The sequence below is a fragment of the Balaenoptera acutorostrata genome, chromosome 6, assembly GCF_949987535.1.
Source record: "Balaenoptera acutorostrata chromosome 6, mBalAcu1.1, whole genome shotgun sequence".
Classification (NCBI taxonomy): domain Eukaryota; kingdom Metazoa; phylum Chordata; class Mammalia; order Artiodactyla; family Balaenopteridae; genus Balaenoptera; species Balaenoptera acutorostrata.
The window spans coordinates 65007039-65019886 of record NC_080069.1 but is presented as its reverse complement, the minus strand read 5'-3'; the positions used below and the strand labels follow the sequence as shown (position 1 = coordinate 65019886).

The following is a 12848-nucleotide window of genomic DNA, read 5'->3' as shown; positions in this document are numbered from 1 at the left end:
TTCCCAGCTCTGATGTACTCTCATGTAACTCACATTTTCTTGAGAAATGTGAATAAAGGACAGAGAATAAGCCTGGTTGAGACTTTTGGTTTGCAGTGATCTAATTCTCCCAAATTTTACTACACATTATTTGACACTCTAAGTGGTTTCAGTGTGATTAACATATATCTTGATTTATCTTAGACATATATTCATGAATGACTAATGAACACTGATTCATATGAAAAAGTTCTCACCTTGTGATAATTTCCAATATTTTATTATAGATTGCAAAATATCCTCATTATAGTACTTCAGCAAATGTAATTTCAGCTGCTAAAATATTCACCATGACTACAGTTGTTGGCAATATTAAATAATTCTTATTGCTGCGTGATGTTAGCTGCAGCTTAAATTTCAAGTCATGGAATATTATTAATCTTATATGGTTAGAAATAATTTCCAGATCAATGAATCAATGTTATCTTAATATTCTGTGTCTTTAATTTTTGTACCACATTTATTTTGTGAGTGGGTTTCATAAAAGACAGTTGCTTGGTGTTGCGAAGCTCATTATCTTGGGATTTTGTCCGGAGCTGAATTCCCTTTGTGATCAAAGGTCAAAGAGAACACATCCCTAAGCTATTGAACCACGCTGATTTGATGGGCAGGCCATATATAGTAAAGTGAGAAGGAGGGAACTTTCTCTGCAAATACTTAAAGATACTTTACTGAAAAGCAAAGACATTTTGCACAGCAACAAGTAGAAGTAGTCTCTATAATGTGTGTGTGTGTGTGTGTATACACATATATACATATATACATTTGTGTGTGCTTTGCTAAGTAAAATAATTTTAGAGTTGGTAGCAATCAATCAATGCTCACACCTGCAAAGTGCTTAAACATTTATAAAAGGCTTCCACAAACATTCTATTAGTTGACTTACAGAATGGGAACAATTTATAACAACGAGTAATTTCAGCCTCAGAGGCTTAAAGAGAATGTTATGCTCTGGGCTGCGTAACTCATTCATGGCAGGGTAAATATCTGAACCCAGGTCAGTTTATACTATATCTGTCCCCCACACCCATGTTGATGTGTTGATAACTCAACTACCATTGAGTTTTTCTGCCCCTCTTCTAGTTTCCACTTAATGTTAGTTCACACATTTATAATGTGCATATTGGGGATAGAAGCACAGAAGATCAATAATGAAAAGTACATTCATTGATGGTAATAAGTTTTCTCCCTTTTCCTATGTTGATAAAAACAAACTTGCCCTTTCTCCTGTCTATTAGGGATAAGTCAGGCCTACTCAGTCAATCTAGACAGCCCCCTTCACATACACTCTTGCCTTTCAAGCAGGGTTTTGCTTTTTCAGATTTGATACTGGGGAGGGTGAAAAGAAGAGATCCCATTAGAAAGGAATCTGAAGGAACGAGGTGAGAAACATCAGTGAAAAGGATTATCTGTGACTCATTTGGTATATTGAGCTAGTGACCAAGTAGAGTATGGGTTCATATAGAGTTATACATTTGGGTATATTGAAGCCTTGGGTGTCAGTGTGATCACCCAAGCAGAATATGCAGTAAGAATAAAAAGGGCAAAGGATGGACCTAGAGACACAGTCTATGGGGAAGATAGATACAGGGAAGTTCGAAAGAGAACACTACCAGTATTCTTCACAAAGTTTTTTGTTGTTTTTTTTTTTAAGATGTTCACATGAAAAATTAAAGTTATTTCAACTTTCAGATAAATGTACAACTTACTCATGTGTCACTGAAGTCAGAAAAATTAAGAATTGAATAATATGGTAATGAAAGTAACTTTGAAAGATTTGACAAATATTTTCTTATTGTGACTACTTATACAATGATGCATTATTTTAAAAGGCAGTGATATTTACAAAGTGTATGACAAAAGACAGAATAATCAATTTGATGTACTAAATGCTAAATTTAAACAAATATGTTAACATACAAATTTACTCAATGTGTAGCATTTATGGTATAATTTTCTACAAAATGAAAATTAGAATAAGGTAAGTGAGCATAATATGTACATTTATCCATTTCAACTAGTCAAACTTAGTTATTATCAATACTAATGAAAGCACATTTCCATATATTTAGACTTCAAAACCCTACTCAACTTTTATCCCTTCTTTGGCATCTTTACACATTTCATTAAATAGGAATCAATTGTCTTCATTATCTAAAACTCATTTACTTAAACAAAAAAGTTAGGTATTTTTTCTTATTATGAACTAATACATATAATAACCTATATACACATGCCATTATGTTTAAACACGTACAGGATTTTACTTCCATCCTGTTTTGTAACCTCATTTTTTTTAATCTCTGGAAAACATGGTGATGATTTTTTCATGACCACCTTCTATAATACCTTTTCTTATGAAAATCTTTGATGAATTATTGTAAGTTTTGTATTTTCTGACTATCATAATATACATTGTGAAGACATCAGAAAAGTGTTAAAAATAAAAATAGAATAAAAATCATGTATGTCTCTTTTCTATATCATTTTCTCTATAAATGCACAAATGTTATTCATAAAGAATTTTTAATCCGCTTTTTCAATTTTAAAAGTATACCTGCTCCTTCTTCCATATCATAAATATCCTTCTAAACTATCTGTTTTAATAGATCTATAGAATTTCACTCTTTGAAAAAAATCTATTTGATAAATACTATCCAATTAAGTATTTGGGCTGTTCATTATTTTCACTGATATTACAACAGACTGAGAAATATCCTTTAAATCTTTTCATGCATCCATAATTATTTTCTTACATTAAATCACTAGATATAGAATTGTTATTTATTAATATATTTGATAAATAGACTAAGTATTTATTGCATGGTTCTTCTATCTTTTATAGCACTTGCCATACTATTCTGGGATTGGCTTATCTTCTTTACTAATCTTTGAATTTGTGGAAGGCAGATATTCTATATAACTTAAAATAAGACATGTGTATAAGTCCTAGTATCTAGATCTTAAAAAGTATATATTTTTTTAAATTAAATTGTATAAAATATATTCCATCCCCTAAAGCCATAGTGTATTATTCTAGTCAACCCACAAAAGTTTTATATTCATGTCTCTAGGTGATATATACATTCTTGGCTTATGAATTCATGAAGGTACAGACTCAGGGAGGATCATAATTAGAATCTGTGCAACAAAAGGTGTGTTTGACCTCTAGTTTTGATCTCTTGAAAACCAGAAATCAAAGATTCTTTTGAATTACTGGATTATCTGTCTGCTATAATTACATGACTCTGCAAGTGACAAAATTCAGGGTCCTTAAGGGTAACTCAGCCCTTAGGTGCCTGCCATTAAGGAGGGTCTAGAATAATGTGTCAGTTTGAAATGCTTAATGGGAACTCTGTGTTCCCACTTAGGTCACTTATAGAAATAGCCTTCCCTCCTTACCCCCAAGTACTATATGAAATTTTATCTTTTATTCTACTTATACTTCAGGCATTGACCCTCATTTCAGAAAGAAACCCATCCTTAACTACCTGTTCTATTACTTAAAGTTAAAAAGAAGAGAAAGAATATCCAATGACTTTAAAGCACACAGAATTTTACAACTATTATAATCTTTTAAAGAAATGCCATAGCCCGATATCTTAAAAGGCTCAATGGAGTTACTTTATGAACTGTGTGTATATAGGAGTAGGAAAGGTGCACATACTATGTCTTAGAGAACTGAACTCACCTGGACCTGAAGCCCATCACTTCCTTCAATGCTGGTGCCAACATGCCATCAGTCAGACACCCTTAACTAGTTATCATGGGCCAGGAACTGCTTGCTTTTTATTCCCACCTGGAACAAAATACAGTGTCAGTCACATTTTTTTCATGTTCCTTCAGCATAATAACATATTGTGTTATCTTTTCCTGTCACATTAGACTCTCATTTATCAGAATGCTCAACACAAAGGAAAGAAGCATAAACTCTGCACCTCTATAATTCACACCTCAGTGATTAATATAGCACCTGTGTGAGTCAAAGGGACCATGGATATTTCTTATAAAACGTTCCTTATAAAAGATTTATTATTTTAGTGCAATTAATACTCTCCATTTGGTTTAATTGATGTGTTAATTTAGGAAGCCATTTTCTATATATTGTCCTCAGAGACTGTAAATCAAAATACATTTTTAAACCCCAGAAAGAAGCTAATGTTGACAATATTTCATTTTCAGAATTCCTTTTTCTTCCCACCACAAAAAGGAATCTCAGTAGGAAACAGAATTTAATAATGCAATTCCATCGGTTTGATGCCTGCCCTAGTTTAAACTCCTCAAATTGAGAGACATTGATGAAGAACACTCATGTTTCCTCAAATGCACCAGGGCGTTGCTGCTTCGGAACACAAGGTGAAAACAGACCTTTCAACTACTTGATAAAGTTACAGCCTTCGCAAAAACCTCAGAGCTGAGTCGCCTTTGTGAATGGGGTGTGTTAGGACCTTCCAGTCCCCACAATTAGAGCCACCTGATTTCCCCAGTGCTCTCAGCCATACTCCAGTCCAATGCACAATCAGGAGGTTTAAGGAAACATCCAAGAGGTATAGCAGTACGCCAATCGCGCTGCCATTTGTCCAGCCAGCACTTGCTTTGCCTTTGTCCCCTTCCCCGGGATCTGGAGTTTACCCTGAACTGAATCTCATGATGGGGTTCCTGCTATTTGCTGACCTTCCTTCTGATGCTCACTGCCTAGCCAAACACTCAGAACCAGGGCTGAGCAGGTTGATCTACCGGCCAGGGCTCCCTCTTTCTTCTTGCTATACCTTCTTGGCACTAATTGCTTATTTGACTCGCCACCTGATACCTGGCACTACCCTCTGTGAATGAATAACGTGGCTCCATGTACTTCAAGACATGCAAAGCCTGCCTTCAAGTGTCGATTTAGCAACCACCTGTTTTGTCCTACCTTGTTATTCACTTGGATTAAGAGTTTCTGTCTAGGTAGTGCAATGGCAAACATGCAAGAAAGGTCTACTTGGATTCCTTTATAGAAGCCAAACCTTAAGAATGATTGTTCTTTCCTTGAAGTGCTCTTAAAATTCAGATTTCTCTCCATCTGGAATCCATCCTAGCCCTTTCGTTTCTTAAACTACTGCAACAATGGACTTTCATCAGCTCTCACTTAGGTAATAACTGCCTAAATGTTGATATGGTGCCAACTGAAAACAGATAGCACTTTAAAATTAGGATTATTTGAAGAGACTTTAATAAAAAACTTATTTACAAAACAGTGGGGAGGGGCTTCCCCGGTGGCACAGTGGTTGAGAATCTGCCTGCCGATGCAGGAGAAACGGGTTCGAGCCCTGGTCTGGGAAGATCCCACATGCCGCGGAGCAACTAGGCCCGTGAGCCACAGCTGCTGAGCCTGTGCGTCTGGAGCCTGTGCTCTGCAACAAGAGAGGCCGCGATAGTGAGAGGCCCGCGCACCGCGATGAAGAGTGGCCCCCGCTTGCCACAACTGGAGAAAGCCCTCGCACAGAAACGAAGACCCAACACAGCCAAAAATAAATAAATAAATTTATTTTAAAAAAACAAAAACAAAAACAGTGGGTGGTACGTAAGGAAACCACAAGGGAAGTTGAGTTGTTCTCACCCCAGGCCTGCAGGGACAAGGACGGGGAACAGTTACTGTCACCTAGGAGTCAGGCACGCAGAGAAGGCCTCCTGGAGATTAGCAGTGATCTTTCCTTGGGAGTCCCAGGTAGCACAAGCTGGCAGGATGGAAGGGAGCCCTAGGATAAAATGTTCTCCTATTTTCCCCTCCCTCTGGTTTCCTTCCTATACTACCTATGAGACCAACCACACTGGAATCCTAAGAGCATAAAAGTCTGTTGATAAGCTCCATCCAGGCTAGTTTCCAGTTTTAGAGAATAGGATGGAGAAAGGTAGAGAGGGCATCTGAAAGAACAGAAGAGATCCAGCAAACACTCTAATTCATACTTTGGAACATCAAATTTGGAATCAGATATAAATCCAAGTCCTAGCTCTACCTACATGTATAACTCTAGACAAATAACCTAATTTTCTTTTTATTTCTCAGTATCATTATCTGTAAAATGGGGACAATATGTACTTCAGAGTTTTGTTAAGATTAGACGGCATAGGGCTTCCCTGGTGGCGCAGTGGTTGGGAATCTGCCTGCTAATGCAGGGGACACGGGTTCGAGGCCTGGTCTGGGAAGATCCCACATGCCGCGGAGCAACTAGGCCCGTGAGCCACAGCTGCTGAGCCTGTGCGTCTGGAGCCTGTGCTCCGCAACAAGAGAGGCCGCGATAGTGAGAGGCCCGCGCACTGCGATGAAGAGTGGCCCCCGCTTGCCGCAACTAGAGAAAGCCCTCGCACAGAAACGAAGACCCAACACAGCCATAAATAAATAAATAAAATTAAAAAAAAAAATCTCCTTTCTTCTTAAAAAAAAAAAAAAAGATTAGACAGCATAATGTAGCTAGAGCACATACTAAGTACTTAACACTAGCAGTAGTGGCAGTAATTCCTCTCAAAATGTAAACACACACACACATAGTCTTGCTAAAGTCTTCAGACCTTGTTCCAACAGACCACGTGTTTAAGTCTGATTTTCCTAAGTGTTCTTCTTTCTGCTTAAGAATTTTTTCTCCCCCCCATGCCAACCCCTGTTGTCTAGAAAATTCTTACTCAGATTTTAAAGTCTGTAATATGATATGAAGGCTCTCTCCGTTCTCTCTCAGGAAAGGGGAACCATACACTCTTTCTCCATGACACACATCACTCCACAAAGCAATTAGACCATGCTTGTCCTCTTAGTTGACTGTGAACTCCCCGAGGGAAAGAAAAGCTTAGGTCTGACAGATCTGTATCCTCAGAAGAAGGTTCATTGTCCCTCAGAACGAGGTTCACTGTCAGATCCTTAGTAGATACTCAATAAATATTAAGTGAATAAATGAATATGTATTACTAGATTAAGTCTGTTACAATGTAAGGCAAAGGCTCAGTAACTCCTTCCTTCTTTGCCCATAGGGCAGATCAACCTGTAACCAATTGCTCATGGTGGGGACTAAGAAAGTCAAGAAAACTGAAGAGATCCCAAAGGAAAATCCAAGCAACTTTGTCATTTTTCCTGGGACAGCCTTGCTGGAAAATTCACCTCATTCATTTCAAGTGTGCCAGAAGCACTAGTCCTAATTGAATTCATTCAGTAACTCAAAAAACTACTTAACTCTGACTACAAACACCTCTATGTACCTGATGCATTTGAGTAATAAAACAACCAGCTGGATTACCAACATTCTCTCAATGAGTAACCAAAAGTTTTTCCCCTCCAATTAAATATATTCTGCTTTGTGAATAGGTAATTAATTTGCATCAGTCTAAGTCTCACAAAATGGTATAAAGGACAAAGTCTCACTCCCACTTGCTTCCATCCCTTTCCATTTGTCACCCTCAACAAGACAACATTTACTGGCATCTGTGTACCCTTGCTAAATTTCTTCCTGCAAATAGAGTTATGTATGTGTAGTCTCACTCCTCACCCCCCCCCCTTAAAAAACCTGTATGCTTTACCCACTATTATGAGCATTTTTTCCCACCCAAAGTAACTTTGAGGTCTTTTATACTAGCAAATAAACAGTATCTTCATCATATTCAGCTTCATGTATTTCTGTTCTGAAATACTGTAAGTTCTTTAACCAGACTCCCCAAAGATTTGTTTTTCAAAACTTTCACTGTCCTTAAGAGGCTATAATAAATGACTTAGTATAAGTAAGTTAGTATCTCATAGGTCCCCATCTGTAGGATACATTCCTACAAGTACGTAGAGGGAGTTCACAGGTGAATGCATTTGTAACTTTCAAATAGATTGACCAATGACCCTCCTTGAGCATCAAACAAATTTACGCTCTCACCAGCAGTCTTAAAAATTATGAGTGGGTTTAGTATCTTTTAGATACACAATATCCCTTGTTATCTTTCTTTGTGAAATTTCTACTATCAGCCTTCACCATTTTTATTATTCCAGCTGCAGTTCAACACATTCTTTCTTATACTGTGTGTTTTCAAAATGAAGCAAAGTCATTAACGACATGAGCAAAATATTCCTTTATGTTTAGATTTTTTCAAACTTTTGTGCCCAGCTTCCTGCAATCCTATACATCCTGGAAAGCTAAACAACAGAAAGAGGTCCCACAGTGTCCTCTGGTGGCGACCTGCTTCATCGCAGCTTCCCTGCATTAACTGTGGGGCAGAAGGTTGATGTCAGACTCTGTTAGCCTCTTAGCCTAGTTCAAGTCTCTTCACCCCTAACACAGTATGAAACTATACCCATGACTTTAGAGCTAAGTCAGCCTTTAAGGAACCAAATTTGTGCTTTCAACAAATTGGTGGGTGTCCTAATAGGCAGGGTTCATTTCTTTTGTTTTTGTTGTTTTTTGTTTTTTTTTGTGTTTTCTTTTTCCCCTAGTTGCTTTTAAATATGTCCTGGAGTACATTTTCAGTGAGCTGCAGTGCAGGCTTGTACAGGCAGTCAGGCTCTGCTTCAGCCTTCCATCTCTATCAGTGAAATCCAAAGGACTATCATCACTCTGTAGAAGTTCTAGTACTAAAAATATCAAAGCCAGCTTAGTCAGAAACCTGAAATTCATTTCATTTCATTCATTCATTCCACAAGTATTTGGAATACTATATGCAGTGTCCTAAGCGCTTGTGAAATTTTCAGTAAAGAAAGTAGACAAAAAAATCTGTCTTCTTGGAGCATGTGTTCTAGTTGGAGGAAACAGAAAACATGAAATTAAGCAAATACACCATATTAAAAGACATGGGTCTGTGAGAGAGTATATGGGGGAGGGGGCTGTTTCAACTTAAACTAGAAAGAGAGAGAGTAGGCCTCTTTGAGACAGTAGCATCTGAGTACGAACTTGAAGGAGGAACAGGAACTGTGCAGTCCCCAGGAGGAAGGGCCTCCTAGGACACGGAGGCAGCCTGAAGGCCATAGCCTACTTGGTAGGTGTAGCAGTACACATGAGAAGGATGCCCTTTGAGAATGAAAAGACCTTTCCAACCAGCTGCTAGGAATGCTGTCAAACGTCAGCCCCAGTTCTCATCTCACTTTGAAACTGGCCTAAGCTGGCTGTGCTGTGTCACCAAGGCTTCCCTCAAGGGCAGCCTTGCACCCCATGACTAGTGGATGCCGAGCGTAAAGGTCTGGTCTATAGTCACAAGTCAGGACAGCTCCCTGGGTTGCTGGCTGAGGCTTTTGTGGAGATCCCATTGAAGCCCATTTTGCTTGCCTACCCCTACTTTCTCCCCCTTTCTCTGACAGATGTTGATCCCCACAACACTCCCCATAAACTTCCTGCATACTCCTTTGTTTCAGTTTGCCCAGCTGAGGAGCAGCAAGGTATCAAATCCAATACAGCATTCATTAATTCTTACAAGTATTTAGTCAGTGTCTACCATAAGCTAGCACTAATTTTGGTGCTTAGAATATAGCAGTTAAAAAAATTGTTTTTTCATATGAAGATTAAATTAGTACAGAAGGCAAATTTAATAAGATAAATTGTAAATAACATAGCAATTAATGCTAAGGCTAAAAAGAATCAAAAGTCTATAAGCAATGTCTGGGAGGGAAGTTGCAATTTTTTTAATTGGAAAATTGTTAATCAGTAACTTTGTATAAAATTGAAGTATATGCAATTTCATAGATAAGAGTCAGGCAAATTCTTACAAAGTCAAAATTTGAGTAAAGACCTGAAGGAAATGAGGGCATCAGCCTTGTGGATAACTGGGAGAAAGCATTTTAGACACAGGAAACATGAAGGACAAAGTCTACAAGATTAGATTGTTTAAAAAACAGCATGAGGACTTCCCTGGTGGCACAGTGGTTAAGAATCTGCCTGACAATGCAGGGGACACCAGTTCGATCCCTGGTTCCGGGAGATCCCACATGCCGTGGAGCAACTAAGTCCATGCGCCACAACTACTGAGCCTGAGCTCTAGAGCCTGCGTGCCGCAACTACTGAGCTCGTGTGCTGCAACTACTGAAGCCCGTGCTCCGCAACAAGAGAAGCCACCACAATGAGGAGCCCACACACCACAATGAAGAGTAGCCCCTGCTCGCCACAACTAGAGGAAGCCCACGTGCAGCAACGAGCACAGCCAAAAATAAAAACAAAACAAATAAAAAACAGCACGAGATCCAATTTGTTAGGAACAGACTGAGACAGAAGGGGAGAAGAGGAAGTCAGAGTAATGAAGAGACATTATCTAAAACTGAGCAGGTTATCACAGGCATTAGAGATACATCTCCAAATGAGATGGCAACCCAATGGAGGACTCTGAGTAGAAACCAAACAGGATGTCTCTGGCTGGATTTTGAGAAGAGAATGAAAGGGAATAAAGTCAGAAGCAGGGAAGCAAGACTATTGCAGCAATCTAGAAAAGAGAAGAATGTGGCTTGAACTAGAGCAGAAACAGTAGAGGTGGCCAGGAATGATTAGAACATGGATGTATCTGAAGATAGAAAAGATGGGATTTGCCAACAGGTCTTCACCTAATACCCCACGTTGAACAACCCCATGGTTTCAGATCTAAGCACAATAGGGAAAATGGTGTTGGCATCTACTGGAAGCAAGGCTTAGAGGGAATTAAAGGGATCCATTGTAAAATTGGTAATTTCCAAATGCCCATTAGGCATCCAAATGAAGATGTCAAATAGAGAGCTAGGTAAACGTACCTGAGATGGGGTGGGGGGGGGCGGGGGGGGGGGAGTGCCTAGAAATGTAGATTTCTAAGTCATTAGAACATAGATGTTACTAAAAAGCCCCGAGATAAGGAGTGAGTATGGTTTGGAAAGAAAGAGGTCCAAGGACTGAAGCCTTGGGTACTTCAACTTTTATTAGAGATTCAAAGAGTGAAGAGAAACCAGCAAAGAATGAAGTGGCTAGTGAGGTATGCAGGGAAGTTAGAGAGTGGTGTTCCAGAAGCTGAGGGGAAACTGGTTAAAATAGCAGACAATGTTCAACTGTGTCAACTCTAGCTGATAAGTCATGTGAGATGAAGACTGGCGATTGTCATTTTATTTACAGTGTAGAGATCATGGGTAACCGTGATAAAATGAGTCTTAGTGAAATGGTGAGGAGGATAACTAGAATAGTGAGGAATAAAGACAAGTCCAGAGAGGAGATATTGAAGAGCATGTATACTATTTTCATGCACAAGTTAATGCAGACCAGATTTACCTCAAAAAGCAAGCCTTAGTAAGTTAAGAGATAGAAATCCTACAAATTATGTTCCCTCAATACAATGGAAATAAGTTGAAAGCCAGTAATAAAAGGATAACACACAAACCAACAACCTTCATGTCTGATTTTTTTTTTTAATGTAAGTAACTAGACAAGAAATATTAGTTTAATTTAAAAACAATATAAACTGAATGACAATAGAACTACTACGTATTGAAGCCTGAGAAGCCTTTTGGATCCTTAACCTCTCTCCCATGTTTCCCTTTCACAGGCTGAACACTGCTTCTAGAAAAGTACTTACAAGATTTGCCACACAAGCAAAAATCACCGTTTTGTACCTTATTTCTGAAATAATTTGACTATGTGCTCATCTTCCTCACTAGGCTGTAGGCAATTTCAAAGCAAGTCCTTACTCATTTTGATAATATGTAGCACTCGGCAAAACAGCTAAGTAGGTGGGCAGTACTCAATGCATGCCTATTTAATGAATGAAAGAGATGAATTCATGGACAATTGGATGTATTACAACTTGGTAAGTAGAACTGAGGGGTGTACAAAGTCAGTGCATGGCTGAAAAGATCTACATTATTGAGTGGCATGTAGGACGTCAATTAAATTGTGTGGAATTAATTTTTTAAGAAAAATTCACTCTTCAAACTAGCTGCAAAAATAAACTTCCAGAAAAAGTGCAGGGTTCAATAGCTGCTTATCAACTCCCAAAGAGATCCACTCCTGAGGCTTGCTCTGACCTTTCACCTGGCTCTTCCTGATGCATACTCTTACTACAGAAGGGAAACACACTTTTATTTTTTCCAACTGCATGTCTCCAAACTACTGCACCCCCAAACCTCCCCCATAGACTTTAGCTTCCTGGAGTACAATTTGGTCAGTGCAAAGGCTGAAAAGGTTCTCACATAAATCCCTTAATGCCTTGACAGACATCTAAGCTCTAAAGCTACCAATGTTGTTTTTCCCAATTCATGCCTGGAAACAAAGATATTCCCACAATAAAATTAGAAGTAAAAACTCATACGAGTCCCCCATAACATAAAATGTTTTAATTGAAGCAAAATGTTCTGTGAAGCAAAACTATGAATATGTGCTGACTCATTATCTTTTTTATAATGTAAATGACAGAATGAATAATGATTATATGCATGAAAATTCTGATTTTGGAAGCCATGCAGAGAGTTCTATTTGCTTATGAAAACCAGAAAATGTCTGAAAATACAAAAGGAGATTAGCCCAAGAGCCTAAAAATACCACAAAAGAAATCATCTTTTATAAAAAAAATTACTTGGTTGAGCTAAAGAGTTGACATTTCCCTTTATCATGTATTGCTACATATAGAAGAAGCTTATTCAATATGGTGAGCAGTTTGATTATACCAATTCCTCATATAGCTTTCAACAATGCACCTTGGAATAGTATATTAAACTTAGGTGTCAAAATCCTTTGCTAGTTATATTTAACATGGGCTCTCAGGATGACAATAAAATTAAAACTATGGCATGTAAGCAGTGAAAGGCCAAGTTAGATTTTCATCCTGATTCTTGGTTCTCAAGACTAAAATTATCTTCCAAGAAGAGA

The 12848-nt window shown here is 38.3% G+C and overlaps 1 long non-coding RNA gene across 1 annotated transcript in view; it reads right to left on the bottom strand.

Annotated features, from left to right (window-relative positions):
- LOC130708446 (uncharacterized) overlaps positions 1 to 12848 on the bottom strand; it is a 1343207-nt gene that overhangs the window by 703705 nt on the left and 626654 nt on the right. Inside the window, exon 4 of the long non-coding RNA XR_009008660.1 lies at positions 3731 to 3838. This is a non-coding gene — a long non-coding RNA (uncharacterized LOC130708446). The remainder of the gene's footprint in view (positions 1 to 3730; positions 3839 to 12848) is intronic.